General features: G+C 38.6%; 1 non-coding gene across 1 annotated transcript; it reads right to left on the bottom strand.

The window, feature by feature from the left end:
• Positions 1-9,373: 9,373 nt before the first annotated feature.
• LOC141420143 (small nucleolar RNA SNORA51) lies at positions 9,374-9,504 on the bottom strand. The gene has a single exon (XR_012444829.1). It is a non-coding gene; the product is annotated as a small nucleolar RNA SNORA51 (small nucleolar RNA).
• Positions 9,505-9,824: the final 320 nt, after the last annotated feature.

The following is a 9,824-nucleotide window of genomic DNA, read 5'->3' as shown; positions in this document are numbered from 1 at the left end:
GTGGAGGACGCATACCAAATTACTGACTCCTTCACTTTCCCTGGTACCGGGGACTGAAAGTCTAGGTACAAGGGAACAAAAGTGAGGGCCTATAGAGGCAGGTAATTTAAATTATTATAGATACTTTAGAATGCCTATGTTACATTGCTGGAAGGGCATATACTTTAGTGAATTGAAGAATATATATGCTTTAAGGTAGCAGCAGAAATTCAGCTCTACACAAAGGTTCCCATGGGAACAGGGCTCAGTGTGGCCAAATAGTACTTTCAAGAGAAATCAGAAATATAGAATTTTATGAGAGCTCTTCTAATTAAAAACTCATTAGTTTGCCAAGATCTTGGTTTTTAAATATCATTTATCCAGTAAAAAGAACTAGGACTCCTTGGAGAAATAGCTAATTCAAGGGCTGGGGCAGGGAAAAATACAACATGAGTCTCGAGCACCTTGTAGTACCAGAAAGTAAGGAATTGCTACACACAGAGAGACACAGACAGACACACACAGTGATAGAGTATGTCCAAAGGACACAAGAGCTAACTGAAAGAACCTTCAATAGCCAACTATGAAATAATCTGAGGAAAAAATAACATAGTCTCAGATTAAAACCTAAACTATTAAATAAATAAAAATGACTCTACACTAAAATAAATGATTGAATGAATAAGTGGGAGGAAAGATACAAATCTTCCCTAGAGAAGAATTTCAAATACTATAGGTAGACAGTCTCTCTATTCAGTAGGTGAGGCTTAAGTTCACTCTCCTGTCTCTTGAGTGTGAACTGAACCTAATGACTTGCCTTAAAGAACAGAGTTTAGAGTCATGCGCCAAGGCTCACATCTGTAACCCAGCTGCTTGAGAAGTGGAGATCAGGAGGATTGCGATTTGAGGCCAGTCCAAGCAAAAAAGTTTGCGACACCACATCTCATCTAATAAAAACCTGTGTGGTGGTACATGCTTAATATCCCAGTTACACTGGAAGCATAAATAAGAGGATCACGCTAGACTGGGCATAAACATGAGCTATCTCAAAAAGAACCAAAGCCAAAAGGGCTGGGGTCATGGCTCAGGTAGAAGAGTGTTTGCTTAGCAAGTGCAAGGCCCTGAGCTCAAACCCCAGCAGTACCAAAAAACAAAGAGCATATACTAACATTAGAGAAAACTGGGTAAAGTATATACAGAAACTGCAGTGTCTTTGCAATTTAAATCTCAAATTTTAAATTATTTCAAAGTAAAAGTTTACTAAAATGTCACTAGTTCAAGCAAGGCACGCTTGCAGGTAAATCTGGTCTGGGGCCTTGTTTTGGATCCCCTATATTGAAGGGAAAATAAATGCTTCCATGATTCCCCTGAATCCTTGGAGATCAAGTGAACCATCAGCCCTTAACTCAAAGATCAACCTTCCTTTCATTGTGCCTAGATTTGTAATCTTTTCCTTCCTCCTAATTAATGTCCCAATCCTTCCTGGTATGTTAATATGATGATAAGAGATACAGTAGCCTATTGGATCATGAGATGGCTTTAGGGCTGGAAGCCCTGAACAGTGGAACAGACCAGTAATATATTTTATCAAATCAAACATGTCGATGTTAAGGCACACCATTATTTTATGGAACATGAAGAAAGATATAAAAATGCTACCAACTAAATTAGGACCCACTGCTTTCTTATCTCTTACATTTTTCTTTGATTTTTCAATTTACACTTACTGAAAGACCTCTTTACACTTATTCAGGCATAGGTTATTATAATTCCATCATTCTTACGCATACACACAAAAAGGAAACTACGCACTAAATAAAATTGTTTAAAGTACTGCTAGAACTTCTTCAGATTAAAATTTCAACTCTTCTAAATCATTTTTGTACTCAATCATTTTATCTGTTAATATCATCTTCTGTGCCATCAAGCATGCTGATGATGTACTATTTCTTAAAAATGTATTCCTCTAATGTCTCCAGGGCTTTGTCCAAGCCAATTAGACCACTCTGTTGAGTTTTGAAGTACATGCTCAGACAATGACAGCTCCAGCCTACAGTGATTGTAAGACAATCACTGTACATCCCAATTTCAAAGATGTGAAAATGTGAAAAAAAATGTGCCTCTTGGAATCAGTGAAAAGTGATAGAAAGACTTTCCATAGCAGCACTGAACTGTTTTCCCTCATATTCCTTTTCCATGCAGAACAGAAAACCTGTCTTTTTCAAGTCCTTGCTTTTTTGGTCTTTGCTACTACTTGTAACCTAGCTCTATCCCAGCTAAACACAATTCTTAAATATATGTTGCCATTATTTTTCTTTTTCACTGTACCTTTCTAAACTCCAATGTCCTCCTTGGCTAGTGAAGAAGGTGTAAATTTCTTTATCTTTTAGGAGTCTTAACTTTTTACTAATATAATATCCTTCATTTCACCCCTCCCTTCAGCTTCCTAAAGCAAATTCTCCATCAATATTCCTCTGAAACTGAATTTAAAGACTGCCACAAAAACCTATTTGTATGTATGTTGTAATTTTAAAATATTAAGCACAGTATCATTTCCAATATTATTGATAATGACTTCCTCTATTGACTACTTGATTAGATGTGTTTCATGGGCTTGTAAAAAGAAAGTAAAATTGTTGCTAAATGGAAAAATTAAAGGAGAATTTAAAAATAATAAATGTAGAACAAATTTCCAGAGTAGAGAAGATTCAGGAGAAATTAATGGGTACTTTGTACTGCTTGTCACACATTTCTGAGAGAAAAAAATACTTTTCCTTTTTCTGGAAAATGAAGTACAAGTTGTCAGTGACAACCATCTATTAAGAGATTTCCCTTTGTGATAGAGTGAGGATTTTTCCCCCAGAGGTAAATTATTCAACACAGTTAATTTGAATCCGTGTTTGAGCCTGAGATGAAGTTATCAATTTTACCATTTTTCCCTTAGTCTGTCCTGATATTATCATTGCCTGAGACTCTGTTACCCATAGCAACAGCCACTGTTTCAGACATCATTCCCCCAAGCAACAGAACACGACCAAAGACTGACAATCATCCAGCTGTGTCTCAGAGTGCTACTTTCCATGGCCCAAAGACCAGTCCCATCTCACTCCCAGTTATCAAGGAAATGAAAATGTGGTACAGCCACAAGACATTTGCTTACCCCTTTTAAGAGCTATGTTGAGTGGAAGTTGGGAAAATGAGGCGTCTCACAACAAGGGACAACATCCAGGAATTGGAAAGTAAAACTGGACAAACTTAATCAGTCTAAAAGTTTCTTACTTCTTTCCACACTGGCACATGTTTGAAAGGCTGTTAGTGACCCCTAAAGCTAAACCAAAATGAAGGGACTTAGAGAATTCACATTATTGTCATAGAAGAACAAAGGTAGAAACAACTGAGCTGCTGCTATACTAAGATTTCCCTGCCAGGGATTCTTTAAGAATTTGTGAAATGTGACGCTAGGAGTTGTGGCTTGTGATAGGCAAGGGAGTGTAAACACAGTTCTCTTTGAATCTTACAGGTGAGGAAATCCTGCTTTTCCATGTAGAAATAAAAGGGTAGACTTCTCTGCATTATCCTGGAGCACCTCTCTAAATTATAGGGAAGGGAAAGATGGGATAAAGTAGTGGCCCAGTGGCCAAGACAGAACCAGTCAGTGGTGAGCTACAGATCCCAGTAAAAAGGTTACAACAGGTTACAGTACACTGTGTACAACAAATATGCAGGCTTCTCAGATGAGCCAGATTTGCAAGTAGAGCATGTGTGTTTTGCAGCTATCCCCTTTAGCTATTGTATGTGAAGAGCAGTTTCTCCTAGTGAAGATGTCTGGATGATGGTGCACTCTCTGGGGATTTCCAGGCCTGTGGTCTTCTCAGGCATACAGTATCAACTTAGGTAATAATAGTGTGACTACCTATGTGGAAAGAGCCCGAACAGAGAAATGTTGGTGTACAGGTGTTGACTGCCTTCCTGGGAGGTACCCTGCTAGCTCTTATGCAGTCTGTTACTAATTCTGAAAGCTTCTTTTATACAAGGATTTGGCTGAGGTTTAGAAGCCATCCCCACCCTAAGCTGGAAGGCATACCTGTAATTAGGGGAAAGACTACAGTGATCAGGGCTGTCTTTAAGAGTGTTAGGGATCCCCCCCACCCTTTCTGAGGCTGGTTATCTGGCTGGATTCCCAGTCTACCCACACAATCTTCCTTAACTTGTTGATATACCTGCAGGGTAACAGAACAAAAATGGATCATGGTATCAGCAAATCTACGTTCCTGTCTCAATTCCATAACTGCTTGCCTTTGGGGCCTTCTTTTTTCTCACTGACAGACAAGGTCACACTCCTGACCTTCCTACTTCCTGAGGTTCTTATGAAAATAAAACAGTAATGTAAATCAAAACTTGGATTTCTAAGTACCACTGTTATTATTCATGCCTTTGGGGAAGTCAGTTTAAGTCTGATTTTCTGTTTTCATTATCACCCAGGGTGAGCCGTTCAAAGAGGTACTCTGCCATGCCATCTTCCAGGACTCTCATCTTACTATCCAGAATCAACAAATGTTAGTGTTTGTACATCTTAGTAAACTAAAGTTTTCAGGTAAGGTTGAAGACCCATTTCTTTTAATCTCTACCCAGTCTTATTTCCTTTTCTGCTCTAGAGGCACTGTTTTTACACTTTTAGCATGCATACACCAGTACCTCAGACCACCCCACTCTATCACACCCCACCATACCTCACCACCCATGCCCATGTTGCTCAAAAAGAGAGGGCTAATTTGGTATTTTCTAGGTGCTCATGGATTGCCTTCCCTGTCCACCAGTTGGAGACCCCTAACTACCAAAGGATGGGGCATGGGTGTGTGGAGAGACTCCCGGATACCCATTTTAAACGTGCATGGGTATCTGCCCTCCTTGTTTAAAGGTGAGAGTTTTGCATGCACTAGTCAAGGGGACACTTTGATTTTGCTCAGAACCAAATAACTTTAGTGGAAACAATAGTCAAACGGAAAGGAAAAACAAGTGAACATGCCCTATCTGGTGGCCCCAGGGAAAACCCCATGGCCATGGGGACGGTCCCAGATTAGTTCTTGTCTCTGTTGCCCAGGGTGAGCCAGTCACAGAGGTACTCAGTCAAGCTATCTTCCCATCTTGCACAGGTCAGTCAGGTAGCCAGCCTTCCATTCTTCTGACAGGTGCAGGAAGAAGCCTGTGAAGTTCCTCAGGGCCATGTCATCATGGTCGCAGTAGAAGGCCATGGACAGGGAGACATAGGAGGCGTACAGCTGCTGCTGGATCTGGCTGTTTATCGACCTCACACTCAGAGTGAAAATTCTGTAGCAACTGCAATGGCAGGTCAACCATGGCAGTTGCAGTGAGCAAGAAGGCTACGGAGACATAGGCACATGGGCCATGGCGGCAGCAAAGTGGGCAGCGGTGCTGCTGACAGCCAGAGGCCTTCATGGAAACCCCATGGTGGGTGAGGACACAGCCAATGAAGGCTGGATATAGGCCACATGGGTCTGAGATTAGTCTCAGGTGTCACCGGAAGTAGACAATAGCAGCCCAGAAGTGGGAAATAGCAAGAGTTCAGTTGAGGGAGGAGTCAGGGACTCAAGCATGAGCACTGAGTTCCATAGCAATTCAGGTGATTGCACTGATTGACCTATATAATGTTTTTTAAAGTTATTTATGAATAAAGCACAAACTTTTTGAGTTAATCACCTGTATGGTTCCTTTAAGCACATTAAATATTGCTCAAATGTAATTATTTCATTAAATGTACTACTTTTGTGGTGTTATCAGTTATACCTAATATCATAAAGCTTTATTTGAATAGCAGCTCTCCTCAGTGACTTCAATATCTATACCTATGACCCTTTGGAGGGAGGGTCAGAGGTCAGGGTCAGGTGTATAGGTGAAAAGACTGAGTTCCATCAGTAACTCTAACAACACTGAGTATCTCCAGAGCATTTTTTAAAAGAAAGAAAGATAAACACTGCTTAGAGTCAAGTAATGGCCCACATCTGTAATTCCAGCACTGAAAAGGTTGAGGGAGTAGGATTGAAAGCTTGAGATCAGCCAGGGATACATAGCAAGACAGTTTCAAAACCAAAAATAACCAAAACCCACCCTGCTTTATTGAAATATTTATAAGCCCCAAAAATTACCCTTTAAAAGTAAACATTTACATGATTTTAGTATATTCATTATGTTGTGCAACTACCACCAAAAATCTAACTTCAGAATGTTTTTGTCATCCCAAAATGAAATCCCCTATCCCTTAGCAATCAGTCACTCCCCATCCTGCCTCTTCTACAGGCCCTGGCAACCATTAATCTACTTTGAACTTACTATGAATGTTTCAAATAAATGAAATCATATGTATATGGCTTCTTTCACTTAGTATAATGATTTTAATCTCCATCCTTTTAATTTCTGAATAATATTTCATTGTAGAATATACCACATTTTATCCTTTTATTATTTGAGTCATTTCCATTTTCTGACTGTTACGACTAATGCTGCTATGAACATTTATCAACAGGTTTTTGCTTAAGACATGTGTTTCCAATTCTCTTGTATATATACCTAGGAATAGAATTTCTAGATCATATGTTAACTATGTTTAATATTTTGAGAACTTCTATACTACACAAAGTAGCTATGCCATTCTACATGTCCACTATCAATGTATGAGGGTTCCAACACTGTTACTGTCTTTTTAAATTTTCATTTTGGTCATCTTACTGTAGGTAAAGTAGTTTCTCATTGTAGCTTTGGTTTTCATTTCCCCAATGACTAATGAGTCCATCTTCATGTCCTTTTGTATATCTTCTTTGAATTAATGTCTATTCAAGTTCTTTGCCCATTTTTTTTAAACTGATTTGACCTTCTACTGTTAAGTTTTAAAAGTGCTATACATTTTATTGGTACAAGTCCCTTTTCAGATATATGGTTTGCAACTATCTTCCATTTTGTGGATTGTCTTTTCATTTCCTTAATTGTGTTCTTCTTTAGTCCAAATGTTCTTAATTATGATGTTTGATTTATCTCTTTTTTTCTTTCATCACTTGTGGTTTTGGTGTAATAGCCAAGAAATCATTTCCTAACTAAAGGTTACCAAGATTTACCCATGGGTTTTCCTCTAAGAATTTTATGTATTTAAGCCTCAGATACATACTGAGTTAACTTTTGCATATGATATGAGTAAGAGGGTTGATTTGATTCTTTTGCATGTGAATGTCCAGTTGTCCATAGCACCATTTGTTGAGAAGGTAATTCTTTCTCCACTGGATGGACTTGGCATACTCATAAAAAAAATCAGTTACCATAGGTGTGGGGGTTTCTAGATTCTCAATTTTATTCTGTTTATTTTTATGTTGTATCAACTTATGTTGATCCAACTTAATTTTTTCAGAATTACTTTTGCTATTCTTGGTCCCTCAAATTTCCATATGAATTTTGGGATGAGCTTGTCAATTTCTTCAAAAAAGCCAGCAGAGATTTTGATAGAGATTGCATTGAATCTGTAGATAATTTGGGAGAATACTGACATCTTAACAATATTAACTTTTTATGCATAAACATGGGATATATTTTAATTTATTTAAGTTCTGGACTTTTTAAGATATCGATTTTGATTTAAGCTGGGGCCAATATTCTGAATTTTTAAACATCTCAAATAATTCCAGGCCATACTCTGAGTAGCAATGGTCTAAATGAATGGTGGCATCAGTCCCTTATCAAGCTTTGGAGATAAGGAGGACACATATATTGGTCTCTACAAGCAGAAATGCCTTGTCCAGCCTCACTGAGTGCTTGTGCTACTTATGCTAGATGTGGTTTCCTATGGAAAAGAAGAAGCCTGTTTTATGTCATGAAAAATTATCAAAGACTTAAAAATCATCAAAATGTTTACTGGATGTCCTTTTAGTTAGTGTACTCTTCCAGGTTATCTCTCCCTTGATTGACTTTGAGCTATCTTATAAGTTGTAGAAAAATAATAATACAAATGAATACTGTTCACAGAAATACAAATGAAATGTCTGGTAGAATGCAATTAATTCTTGACTCATTTTGCATTTTTTGAATACTCATTTCAATATTCCTTATCACTTATATATGAATGGCTCTTTGATTTTTCCTTTGAACCATTTAACTTTTTTTGGTAGTACTGGAGTTTGAATTCAGGGCTTCATGCTTGCTAGGCAGATGCTCTACTGCTTGAGCTGTACCTCCAGTCCTACAACATTTTTTTTCAGACAATGTCTCACTATGTTGCTCAAGCTGGCCACAAACTCATGATTCTCCTGCTTCAGTCTCATGAGTACCTGGTACATGTGTGCACCACTATGCTTGCCTTTCATTTGTAACATCTTACTGATTTCCTCATTAATTAATCTTTCACAATTATATACTTTATATATACATCACAGTCATGGTTTTAACCCCCTCTGTATCCTTTAATTATCCTTTAACACTCCTGATTCTCCTCCCTACTCTACCAGAAACACACAGCCCTCAGGAGTTGGCTTAGTGAACTAAGTACTTTAATAGGTTGCTTACCATAGAGATAATTGAAGAAAACTATTTGAGACCTAAAGGCATAGAAAACTTGACTGGGATAGACTGAAAGTATGGCATCTCTGAGGAGAAAGAGGTAGGGGCACTCTGGGGATGCAGGGAACCAGTGAAAGCCAGCAGAGGAGGGGGTTATTTAGAGAGCAGGCCACAGGAGGCAACTCATAAGCAAAATACTATAGTCCTCTATGAAGTGGAGGCTGGCTTGGTACATACTGGGAAGGGAAGAAGAGTAGGAGTAACCAGTAAAGCCTTGGAGATAAGCAGAACAAGCTGAGAACCAAAGTACTTGTGACATCTTCTAGAAAGAGAAAACGGAAATTTGAGGTATGGAGGATTGACAGATTCACATGGGAAAAATGACAGGCTGTGATGCATGATGTGGGTAAAACTAACCCTAGGAGGGAAGGAGTTAGGAATCCAAGTTTTTGGAGCCAGGGTGAAAGATCCCCTCATCAGCACTTTTATGCTCAAATCATACCCCTAGAAGAGGTATATTCTTCTCTTTATACTGAGGATATAGAGTATCCAGAACTCAGCTATTTGCTCTGCCTTCCAGAGAAATTTGCTTCCAGCTATTGATCAGATTTGGGAAGCTTCAACACATTCTGAATGGCTCCACTATAGAGCATGTTTTTAGCACAAATGCCAAAGGAAAGTTTTGTGGCAGTTCCTATTTGGTTGACATTAATAAAACATATTCAATACTTATACCCATTATATTCTAAAGAAGAAAAAATCTTCCAGTCTCTAATTCTTCACAATTCTAATATGGGGGGAGGAAGTAAAAGAGCATAAGAAAGGCTTTTTTCCTACCTCATGTCTCCCCATTTACAATACAGACCAGGCACAGGGCCTAGGCTGAGGTGTATATGGGGTAGGTTTACTTTCCCTCTTCTTTCTATATAGTCAGTGTAAGAACACAGCTGTGGTAAGCAGTAGGAGGCCAAGAAAGGCCTTTGATATATATCATATAACTTAGATATATCCATAGTATATATTGGCTATGTTTAAGTTGATGACTGATATTAGCTCAGTTAAATATAAATTGACTCTGAGGTTATAACCTCTCAGCTTTGTTCAGTGTGCTGGATAGTCTCCATTTGTCTCTAAAATAAGTCTGTCCTCCATCTTACTGAGAACTCTGGAAGGGAGAGGCTGGCCTGTTTTTATATCATCCAAGAGCCTTGTGTACTCTGGCTTCTAGTTAGGATCAGCCAATGTGAAGCACTGACAGGAGATGGAAGAACAGGAAGAGAACGAAACTG

The sequence above is a fragment of the Castor canadensis genome, chromosome X, assembly GCF_047511655.1.
Source record: "Castor canadensis chromosome X, mCasCan1.hap1v2, whole genome shotgun sequence".
Classification (NCBI taxonomy): Eukaryota; Metazoa; Chordata; class Mammalia; order Rodentia; family Castoridae; genus Castor; species Castor canadensis.
The sequence above is the reverse complement of the archived record's forward strand: the minus strand, read 5'-3'. Positions and strand labels throughout refer to the sequence as shown.